Source organism: Pezoporus flaviventris, unplaced genomic scaffold, assembly GCF_033815535.1.
Source record: "Pezoporus flaviventris isolate CSIRO_AGI_PZ_B2104156 unplaced genomic scaffold, CSIRO_AGI_Pfla_v1 ptg000029l, whole genome shotgun sequence".
In the NCBI taxonomy this organism is placed as follows: domain Eukaryota; kingdom Metazoa; phylum Chordata; class Aves; order Psittaciformes; family Psittacidae; genus Pezoporus; species Pezoporus flaviventris.
The window spans coordinates 2276066-2287603 of record NW_026892577.1 but is presented as its reverse complement, the minus strand read 5'-3'; positions in this window follow the sequence as shown (position 1 = coordinate 2287603).

Sequence of the window (11538 nt, the reverse complement as noted above, 5' to 3'; positions counted from 1 at the left end):
ATCCTGCAAAGAAATCACAGCAACAGCAGGAGCCAAACTAATTCCACCGGCGACAGAGATTTACTAATGCAGAGCTGAAGGTATTCATGGTACTGCCCACAGCTGTCATCTAATTCAGAGAAATAAGAACGGTGCAAAACAGCTGCCGTTGACACAGTTTCTTTAGGAGATGTGACATACTGTAGGTGGAGAGGCTTTGCAGGGGACCCGCAGAGGGACCGTGATTGCCGACAGGGTAAAGAGCTCCCTCTTTCCATTTAAACTTGCAGCCTGGAAACCTCTCATTACCAACAGCCGTTCCCTTTCTCCCCCGAAAGCACTTGTCTGGTTGAAGTGAGACACCAGCAGCTTTCAATCTGCAATTGCTCATTGTGCTTAATGAATGTGTGAGCGCTGCATTCAATGTGTGGCTTGCATGGGGCCTTAAGTAAAAATCCCTGCTCCTGTTTTAATGGGAGGTTCTGAGTCTACTCCCGCAGTCCAAAATCAGAGCTCATGGAGCTCCCATTTTCCTTCTTGTGCCATAGCATTACTGTGTACACTGGGGGCAAGGTAATTCTCCCTCCAGCAAAGCTCTCAATCCTGTTTAACATTAAACTTTACATTATCCTTTAATACCCCAGTGAAAAGAAACATGACTTTCAGCAGCGTGTAGGCTTCTTTAGTTACCTACTTTCTATCCTAACCATTAGTGTCACACTTTGAATGTAAATTGCTAAACGCCTTGCAGCAAAAGGGAAGGCTATGCTGGTTGAATGATCATTTTTATCAACGTGATGGGCATTTTCCCTAGTTAAAGATAGCTAATTTGTGTTAGAAAGGTATGGATTCATTCCCATACTTTTATATATGTACTTCATGAAGCTGTAACACTTAGAAGGCTACCTACTTTTGTGCCACAAACCCCTACCCCAGGGTAACTTCTGTGACTGTAATCTGCTGAGCTCTTGGTGAAGTCAAAGTGTGTTACATCCTTCATCCATACAGCAAGTACTTTGGTCAGAGCAGGCACTCAGGCTGCTCAGATGAGGTTTTCCTTCTCTTAATGATGAGAGTCCTAAATCTGCTGCTCAATCTGGGTTCCTCTGGGTCTTAACTCCATCACCCCTTCTCCCTTGCTGTTAGAGGGATGTCACTGCTGCAGTACACTGCCCTGTACTGTAAACATGCCAGGTCTGCCTGAGGACCAGCAACAGTCCTGCGGTGACAGCCCACAGCCCAGCAGACCTCTCTGAGCTGCCACGTAAAACCATCAACCTTACACCAAGAGCGCTCCAGTGTTACTCCATTTAATACTCCAGTATTAAAGTAAAGCCTTTAAATTATAAACCATGGGAAGTGCAGGTTGGTAACACATCAGAACAGAGACCGGGAGGGTAGTCCCAAACCCTCAGTAAACCAGACCCGAGTGGGATTGCAGGGGAGCCAAGCAGTGCTGGAGCTTCGGAGCCTGAAGCAATGGCAGAGGTGGGAAGTGCAAAAGGTGAGCTCACCAAACCCATTACCTACTGACCAAGGAGATGAACAGGCTTTCCTAGTCACTATGGGAGCAAAGTTGTCATGAAAAGAGAAGCAATGAGTTGTTTCTTGCCCAGTAATGAGTGGTTCAGGGTGGGAGCAGAAATAGAATTGCAAAAGGTTGAGTCAAAATCATTGGCTTCTGAGGTTACTTGGTTCCTCGTGTAGAAATGACTTTGGTCTAGCCCTAAGAAGCTGGGCTGTATCACTGCCTCTGCATCCAGACTTCCCCAAATCTGGATGCAGTGGCTTTGTGTCTATGGCAAGTATCCCCCCTCCACTTGCAAACAGAAGCAGTGGGGGGGGGGGGGGTGAACCTATACACCCTTTTACTTGGTAATCAAACCCCTGCTCTCACTCACAGTCTTGTGACCTGGCCAAACTCCATGCACCTCTTTTCCTTCCTTAGGTGTCTCGTACTCTTAAAGCAGCAGCAGACGGCACCCGTTTGCAGATGTCAGCTGCTTGCCTCATGCAATGTGTTTACTATCGGATTTTCACCGAGACTCCTGGCCCAGATAGTAAGATTCTTGTCATAATCACCAGCTTTGAGCCTGCAGCAAGCCTTCACCGACTGGGTTGAGCCATAATTACATCTGTATCTCTCGGTGCTTCTGATTCTCTTTTAAATTAACTGTAGATTGGAGCACAGGAAAGGGATTAGGGACGTTTAGAGCTCAGGAGGAAGAGCGTTAGAAGTGGATGTTAAATAAGAGATGGACAAATCATAGGATCATAGAATAGTTAGGGTTGGAAAATCATAGAATCCCAGACTGGTTTGGGTTGGAAGGGACCTCAAAGCTCATCCAGTTCCAATCCCTGCCACGGGCAGGGACACCTTCCCCTAGAGCAGCTTGCTCCAAGCCTCATCCAACCTGGCCTTAAAAGGAACAATTAAAGCTTATGTCCATATGATTAAAATGTCTTTTCCCAGATGCTGTTAAAACCCAGCAGTGTTAGGGATGTCTTTACCACAAACTTCTGTCATATCCGTAGGACATTGTTTAAAAGTGGGAATTACGGGTGTTGTGTCATTATCATTGCATCATTCCCTTGCCCAGGGGAGCTGTGAATGCTCCATCCCTGGTGGTGTTCAAGGCCAGGTTGGACAGAGCCTTGGGTGACATGGTTTAGTGTGAGGTGTCCCTGCCCATGGCAGGGGGGTTGGAACTGGATGATCTTGAGGTCCTTTCCAACCCTAACTGTTCTATGTAATCCTCAGACAGATAATGATCCTGATTTCTACAGCCTCATGCTAAAAGGAAGCCTTACGGAAGTTTCATTTGGAAGTCTCATCCATGTTGGTCCAGTGTGACTGTGGAGCTAGGCCCATGGGAGTAGAGGCTTCTGGAAGTGATGGGATAGAGGAAAACGGGAAGTCTTTTTAGACTAGAGAACATAAACCAAGGAATATGTGTGACATTCACTCAAAGAACAAATCGCCCAGCAGCTGGGTAACGCCACAGAGTGTTTGGAAAAGGCTTTGCCATGCTCTGCTCCCAGGGGTGCAGAAAAACATCACCTCCTCCTCCTCCTTCCCAGGCAAAGAAGGACTTAATAAACGCAACTCCTGCACTCTGGGGAGGGGAAGTGCAACCTCAGAGCAGAGCTAGAGGAGGAGAAGACCCATTTCTCAGAGCATGCGAAGCTGACCTGGGAGCGATGCTGTGGGGGTGTGTGATGAATGCTCTGATTTACCCCCTGCTATCCTCCTGCACAGGCTTTCCCCTGCGACATCTCAAGTGGGGCAGGCAGGATAAAGAAGCTCTGGTCCTGCGGCACAGACCCTTTGTGCCACAGGATAAAGCAGCCCCGAGGCTGGGAGCTTTGACACCGTGTTCCTCTGACAAAGGCTCTCAGGGCTTTTCCTCCTTTGTGTCCTTTCCTGTGCTTGAACACAGGTTTCCGAGCTTCCTGGCTGGGCCACTGAATCACAGAACCACAGAATGGTTTGGGTTGGAACGGACTTTAAGCTCACCCAGTTCCAACCCTCTGCCAACGGGCAGGGAAAGCACAGGGAGAGAGTGCTGATCCCTCGGGGACAGCAGTGCTGGGCATGGGATGTCCTTGTCTCTGCTCTGTGTTAAGGACAAATCCACCTGACCCTGTTGCCCCTCGTGGCAGTTTTGTAGCACCTTTACATTGCGCATCGTCACGAAATGTGCTCTAAAAGGTATAAAAGCAGCAGGGGGTTATTCTGGAAGCTAAAGGCAGACACTTAACAGCGCTGACACTGCCGTGTGTTTCAGATGCATTAAGCTAATGTGCTTATTCCACAAGCCCAAAGTGCTCTGTGTTCTACCCACCTTCATCCTATGGCAACTCCTAAAGCACAAGGAGGCGTTAGCAAACCTACAGCTGAGTAAAATGCAGGGTAGAGGAAAAACAGAGCCGAAGTCATATTAAAAGTCATGAACAAGATGACTGCTTGTCACAGATGCAGGTCTGGTCTGATCTGCTCCACCAAATACATTGATTGTGTTGGTGTTCTATACCTGGAGACCAGCGTTGAGCTACAAACTGTGTGCAGATTACCTGAAGGTCCTTTCCAGCCCTAACCATGCTAGGGTGAACCACGCTGAAGCACAGTGTCAGTAACTTTGTCGGTGTCCTGCACCCATTTGGGTACCTCAACAGGCTCAGGATGACTGCATTTCTGTCACTCTGCCCTCATCAGGTGCTGCAAAAGCACGAGGGCAATGAAGAGCTGACAGGTTTATCAGCTGCACTGATGTCAGCAATATACAACCAAAGGAGGGGGGAAGGTGAAGTTGTACCTCCTGGGATCCTGTGTCTTCAGCTCTGTTTGGGGAAGTACATAATAGCCCCCCAAACAGGGGTGATTTCTGTCTCACGGATGCTCTGATTCCCTCCCTCAGTGGCATTTACGTGGCTTGTCCTGCCCCTCGCGTGCTGCCAAGTCTGCTAACAAGTCTGGATACGAACACATCACCTTCCTTCCTCCCACCTGCTCTCTTGCCATGGATTTCTCCATCCTCCCTCCAAACCCTGCCTCCTCTTTCCTTTCTCCTCACACAGAGACAAACGAGCTGCTCTTCTCCTCCCTCAGTCTCTGCTGCTCTCACAACCAGTGTCTAGTGCATCTTTGCCACAGTTGCCCAAAGCACCTGTAGAAATGGTGGCAAAGAAGAGGACAATACATGAGCTCAGCTTTAACTCTCCACCCCAGCCATGGAAACAGCTTGTATGAAGAAGAAAGCAGAGAGATAAGCATTGATGCTCAAGTCCCATCAGTGATAACAGTCAATAACCAGGGATGCCCTTTGCCCCATGCAGTGAGTGCGTGGTGCTCCGATCACCTGCGCTTTCAGGAAACAGCTCTATCTGCAGCCCATCTCTTTCCAGAGAGAGGCTCACACAGGGCACTCTCCACTACCAGGACAGTATTTGCAAGTCAATGAAAAGCCCATCCACCATGTCAGCTTTCATCAGTGCTACCAAAGCTATCACAGGCAGAGGAAAGCCCGGAGCACCATTGAAAGCCCAGGCTGCTTTCCCAGGACTGCTCCCATGGTGGCCACAACAAATGTCATCGCTGGGACAATGCTGCTGCAGCTGCTGGGGAACCATAGAACCAACTAGGTTGGAAAAGGCATTAGAGGAAGGTACAGGTTGTGTTTCTCTGGATTGACAAGACCCTCAGGGCTGTTACCTCTCTTCATTTCCCAGGAGATCCTAAACGCTCCATAGAGTTTTCCATGGCAAGTGGAAGATCCCCTGTGCTAAATCATCCAGTAAAGAAGGAGCAATAAGAAGACAATTTGAAGTGAGCAAAGGAGTGTTAAAAATAAGGCAGCTCCTCAGATCCATGTGGCTCCTGTTCTGTTTGATGCCTGTGAGACTGATGGATAATACCTGCACACAGGCAATACCCAGTCTGGTTGTACTGCTTCCCTTCCTGCTGTCCCCTGCACTGCTGCATCACCTTCCCTTGACTCTTGCAGCCTCAGCTGGCACTGTGGGGTCCTACCAGCTACAAGCCTTGAAATGGGAACACAGGGAGGTGTTTCCTACTTCAAGCAGCATGAGGAGCTCCAGTGTGCCTGAGCTATAGCCCCTTCCCTGCACAAGCAGCCTCTGTGGACACTCCACTGTCCAGGTCAGTATGTGGTGAAGCTCTGCCTGCAACTCACAGGGCTAAAAGCACTTTCAGACATCATCTGCTGACAGCCAGCACTAAGCAAGGCATCCACCCCTGCCCCCGAGGCTGACCAGCAGTGCTGTGATGCAGAGGCAGGCAAGGATGCAGCGCCCCGCTTGGTGTTGCCATGCTGGGAGGAATCGGTCTCCAGATGTATATATGCACGTAAAAACATATGAATGGCTGGCTGTACACGCAGCCACAGCATGGTTTGTGTTGGAAGGGACCTTAAAGCTCATCCAGCTCCAATCCCCTGCCACGGGCAGGGATAACTTCCACTAGAGCAGCTTGCTCCAAGCCCCGTCCAACCTAGCCTTGAAGTGAGTGACTCCCATCCACTCACTGTTCTCGCTACCAGACACACAGGGTCCCCACCAGGGCTGACTGGGTCCGTGCACAGCCACCATAACACCACGTTATCTGAGGCCGTCCCTTTCCATCCCCTCACCGCTCCGTTTCCCCACACTTGCTCCTCCCCAAAGTGACCAGCATCCCCCCAAGTGGTCCCTCCGCACATCCCAAAGGGACTCCACAGGATACGGACTAGGTCGCCCCCTGCCGGCAGCGACGAGGTGGGGAAGCGGCGCTGGATTCCGGGATTTCCCGGTTTTCCCCATTGATCACCAGCCAGTGTCCCCTCCTGCCGTGATCCCGGTGTTCTCTTGCTAGCTTTCCAAGATGATCCCACCTTCCATCCTGCAGCAGGGCCTAGAGAGCTTTTACCAGGATCCCTCCCTGGCTCCAGCGGCAATTCCAGGTATTGTTAAATCCTTTGGAAATCCCAGGATTAATGTGATGGTGGGTTCTGCATCTCTGCCTTCCATCACTTACAACAAACACTTAAGACAGGGCCCCAACACGCAAATTGATGAATGGTGTTAATATAACGAACCCTGCAGCAGAAGCTGTCGCTGTCACCTGATTAAATCACTTCAAATCAGTGCTGTTATCTATAGAAGTAAATGGGATCCCAGCCTTGCTGGGCCAGGCATTTGGGAAGCACACCTAGCAAACTGAAGTGCCAACCTGCAGCGTGCCCAGGCTCCCAGCAATGGTTTGCTGGGAGGTACAGCCCAATGCACTTCTGCTGTTGCTCCATCTCCACCGGTACAGCTACAACAGGGACAGGCTGAAACTGCCATTTCTAGTCTTGCTGGCAAAGAATAAACCAAAACTAAACAAAAATCACCCACAGGGAAAATCCCTTCTCTTTGAAAGCTCTCCTCTCTAGCAGCAGCCTCTTTGCCAGCCCCATGTGCCTGACCCATCCCATCGCTCACCAGCACAAGCAGCGATTCACACGCTTGCCGCGAAGCCTCCCGCGTTGTTGAGGCTCTGACCAGTATCTTCCGCTCGTGGGACAGTGTTCCTCTTGTGCTGGAGGTCAACCAGAGGTCCAGTTAACAGTGACTGCTCTTGGAGAGGCTCTGATGGGGATTTCCATCTTCAACAGTGGCTTTTCTCAGCAATGACCGAGGTTCAGCACAGCCCAGTTTGAAGCAAGTGTCTTTGATGAGCTAAATGACCCTGATGAGCAATGATCGTATGTGGGGCATCCTTTTAGATTTGAGGGTGTGATACATATATGCATGTAATAATATAGAAAAGGATGGCTGTACAGATCATAGAATCACAGACAGGTTTGTGTTAGAAGGGACCTTAAAGCTTATCCAGTTCCAACCCCCTGCCCAGTGATTCACCTGCTTTGACCATGTTCTTATGGAACTCTGAAGGCCTGTTTTGTACAAACAACTTTTCTATATGGCTTCTATATATTGCAAAGCAGAAAAAATGGCCGTACCCCGGTGAAGGGTACTGTAACTTCCCCCTGCATTGCCCTGTTCATGCTCCACATTGCCATGTGCACGTTCTGGGGCTTGGAGCAAGCTGCTCCAGTGGAAGGTGTCCCTGCCTGTGGCAGGGGGTTGGGACTGGATGAGCTTTAATGTCCCTCCCAACCGAAACCAGTGATTCTGAGAGACTGGGATTGCTGGCAAAATCCCCACTGCTGGCTCCTACAGAGGTGCCTGAATGCACCAGAACTGTGGAATGCATTTAAGGGTTAGGGAAAAAATTGAATATGTTATGGAACAGGCTACGTGTTGTAACATGCTTTACAGTGAGCACAGTGATGCTCACACTGCTGTGAGCCATGACATACCTTGGGGTTTTCTTTGAAAGCTCGGTAACAATTACTTATTTTTCCCATCACTTTTTTTTCCTGTTGATGAAAACTGGTGGTGTTTGTAGGGTATATATAGAATTGTATCAGCTGGGTTGGAAAAGACCTTTTCATCATCAAGTCCAACACTTAACCCCAGCACTGCCAAGGCCACCACTGAACCATGTCACTGTGGGCCTCATCTACATGGTGTGTGAACACTTTCAGGGGCAGTGACTCCACCACTGCCTTGGCCAGCCTCTTCCAATGCCTGGTAGGAGGGTTTGTGATCCATCAGCCCTCCAGAGGTACAACAGCCACTACCCACTGTATTTATGAGCTTTGAAGGAGAATACAAAGGAGGGGAAAAAAAGCAATAATCCTGGTGTGATTTATGCCTGTGTAAAATTGGAAAGGGGAAAGAGCAGGGCAAAGACCATGAAGAATAAAAAGAGGGTGGATGTGAGCACTGCACATCCTTTTGGAAGTGGGTGCTTTGTTCTGCTGTAGTCCAGACACCCATTAATCTCCAACCTGGTGAAGCAAGGTGTGCCTTGAAGCAAAATGCTGCTTAATAGGAGATTGCTTCCACATAAGTAATATTGAGGCTGGCAGGCCAGAGCCACGTCATGCTTCTGGAGACCTCAGCTCCCAGCTGAACAAATCCATGGGCAAATGAAGAAATGATGGCAAGGTGAATAATGGTTTTCATAGTGTAGCTACAGCAACCCTGCTCTAACAGTCATTCCACATGGGACCAGAACTGAAACTGGACTGAATGCAGACTAAAACCCTTTATTCTTCATTTGTGTCACCTTGGTCACTGCTTGGGCTATCTCAGTTTTATTTAGCACAGTATAAAGACCTTTCTAAAGAAACTCTGGTGCACAGATCTCCCCTATTCCCTCCTTTCCTGCCCAGTTTGAGCGCTTTGCTTTGACACCAGTTACATACGCAAGTTTAGCTAAACCTCAGGGTGTAACCTTGAGCATAAGCTCCCCTGGCAGCACTCAGCACTGCAGCTTTCCCTTTCCATCCACCCCGCTGGGGTCTGTCTGGGGTCACCACCTCCTTGGGCATCCCCCTTTGAAGATGCTGAGCCCTCAAAAAGCCTCATCACTTCCAAGTTCTGTTTTCCTAACTCGTAGCCTCTCATCTGAAGTGTGTGCACGGCGGAAATGAAAGAAGAAGAAAAGCCTGATTCAGGTTTTGGCAGCTCTCCTCTTGCAGAACATTCCACACTTGCACATGAAAGGGGTTTTTTTAGCAAACCAGAGCAAAGAGTCCAAATCACAAACACAAACAATTACCAAGAAATCACCACGCTCAGTAGTTTTGCTGCTGCAAGTGGCTTAGGGAGAGGCTGGTCCATTGCCTAATCTTGAGCTCAGCAAAAGACAGTTCATCTTTAAGTTTACAGTGTTTTTGGCCCAACTACAGAGGATAAGATTTCCCTTCAGCCTTTGCCCAAGGCCTAACGATGACTCCAAAAATAACAAGCTGCCTTGAGGTTGGAAATTTGGGTTCAGGGAGATTTTGTTCATGTTCCGTAACTGATACACAAATATTCATCCGAGTGGATGGAAAATGCTTTAAAGCTACAGAGTGCAGTGAATGAGATCAATCCTGAGATGGGAATAATTTACTTACTTAATACTTTGCAGCACTGCTGTCGCTTCCAGCCATCTGTTAGCCGGGACACTGCTGGTAATCTATTGAGCAGCCTGGGAGATGAAACCTTCCGAAAGATCACAAAGAGTTCACTTATTCCTCTGCAGTAGCAAAGGAAGTGGGTGGGGAGAAGGGATAAAAGGATGAGAGATGCAGCTCGTCCTCCTCTGGCTTCAGGATGAAAGCTTTGCTCTAATAAGATGGTAATTTCATACCTCCTTAACAAGAAATAATGTTAAAGATGTGGAGTGAGCAGCGGTTGGAGGTGTTCCCTGAGCCCAATTGTCTTCGTTACATGGTAGATTGTAGTTATAATCCAAGAGGTCTTCTCTGTGGATTTCCCAAGTATCCTGGCCAGGATGTTGAGAATCCTGGGTTTTAATAGTAGCCGACAGAACAGTGCATGAATGGGTCTCCCTTTCACTGAGAGAGGGATTTGCTGCCCCTGTGATTTGGTCAGATACTGAGGCACTCAGTCTCAAGCAATGCCCATAGCAGTGTTGCCTTTTGTCCTTCCATTTTGGGGGTTTCATATCATTCCTTGCCTCTTTGCAGGCTAAAAGAGGGGCATCAAGCTTGTCCTCCACCCTCTTTGCTGTCAGGTCCATCTCTGCATCCATCTCCGCAAAATGGACATTTTTATGTTGTGTGTCCTGTGGAAGTGAAAGAATGTCTAAACCTAGTATTCAAAGTGGAAAAATGGTCAAAGCAGTACATAGGAACAGAACAGGAACTGAGAACAATTTGTGTCAGGCTGTTCCTCTTGAAAAAGAGCGCAAGGTTTTAACTTACCTCCATGTTAATATATTTCTTGTAGCACTGGGAGACCTTTAGTGCTGCAATTGTTAGTGTAACTTGTTCAAATATTTCAAGTTCCCACCTCTTCTCATTGTTGACATGGAAAAACACTTCAAACTTATCTAATCAAAGGCTCATGAGCCGTCATGTCCCGGAGGCAGCAGAGACAGGCCTGATAAACACAGAAACCACATTTGTTAGCGCTGATACAGCTCCTGCTCTGCTCCTGCCTGCTGAACCACCCACTGGCACCTCGATCCGCTGGAGCCATGCTGACCACTATGATTCCCCCTGGGTCTGTCCAGGCAGAACAGCTCACAGACAAGCCAGGATTCCTTTGGGAAAGCACACCCTGAGGGGCTGCTGCAACCAGGCTCCAGTGAGGAAGCAAAACTGCCAGACTCTGCTTGAAATGCATACGGCAAAGAGAATGCACTTCAGGACATGCCACTGATGGCAGCTTCAGTGTTTGCCCTGCACATGAGCAGTGGGTGACACTGATTTACATGTGTATGTGAAGCGAAACAAGCTTTATAAGGCCAAAGAGTAACATGGGAATGCAGACAGGCAACGCTTTTGGCTTTCAGGCATGTCACTTCCTGACAACTAAAGCAATAGGACACTGTGGTAGAAACACAGTGTAACAGCATCGGTTGCTGGAGCCTGGGTTACGATGCTCAGCTTCGTCACTGCTTCCTTTAGGAAATGTCCTGTCTCTGAGCGATTCAGAGCCCAAGGCAGGAGCAGTAGAGGGGGAAGGGATAACTGCTGGCCCTGCTCTGGTGTTTCGCAGCATGAAGAATGTTCAGGAAGTTGAGAGCATCATCTGCTCTATGCTGCAAGCTTTCCAAGCAACTTTGATCAGTTTTCTATGCACAGTGGTCCCCTCGAGTTTTGATTAAAGCAACACCTGCCTCAATGAAAAGCAGAGCCCTTTTAGCATTTTAGCATAGTATTTTATCTTAGCTGCCTTTATTGCTCACAGAAACTTCACCAAGTCCATTGCATTTGAGGAAACAAGCAGTTGTGCGTGACCTCTCCATACTTGCAGCCTTACTCCAAGATCCACATCCCTGTTGTTCTGCCAAGAACCAGGAGAGGGTGCTATTAAATTTGGCAATCACTTGGCTTCTCCGGAGAGAACCACATCCTGCAAAATGTCTTTCCCAGTTTCTCCCCGCTCCCCCATCCCAAACCCCTTCCCACCGGCTGCTTCTAACCCGACTGA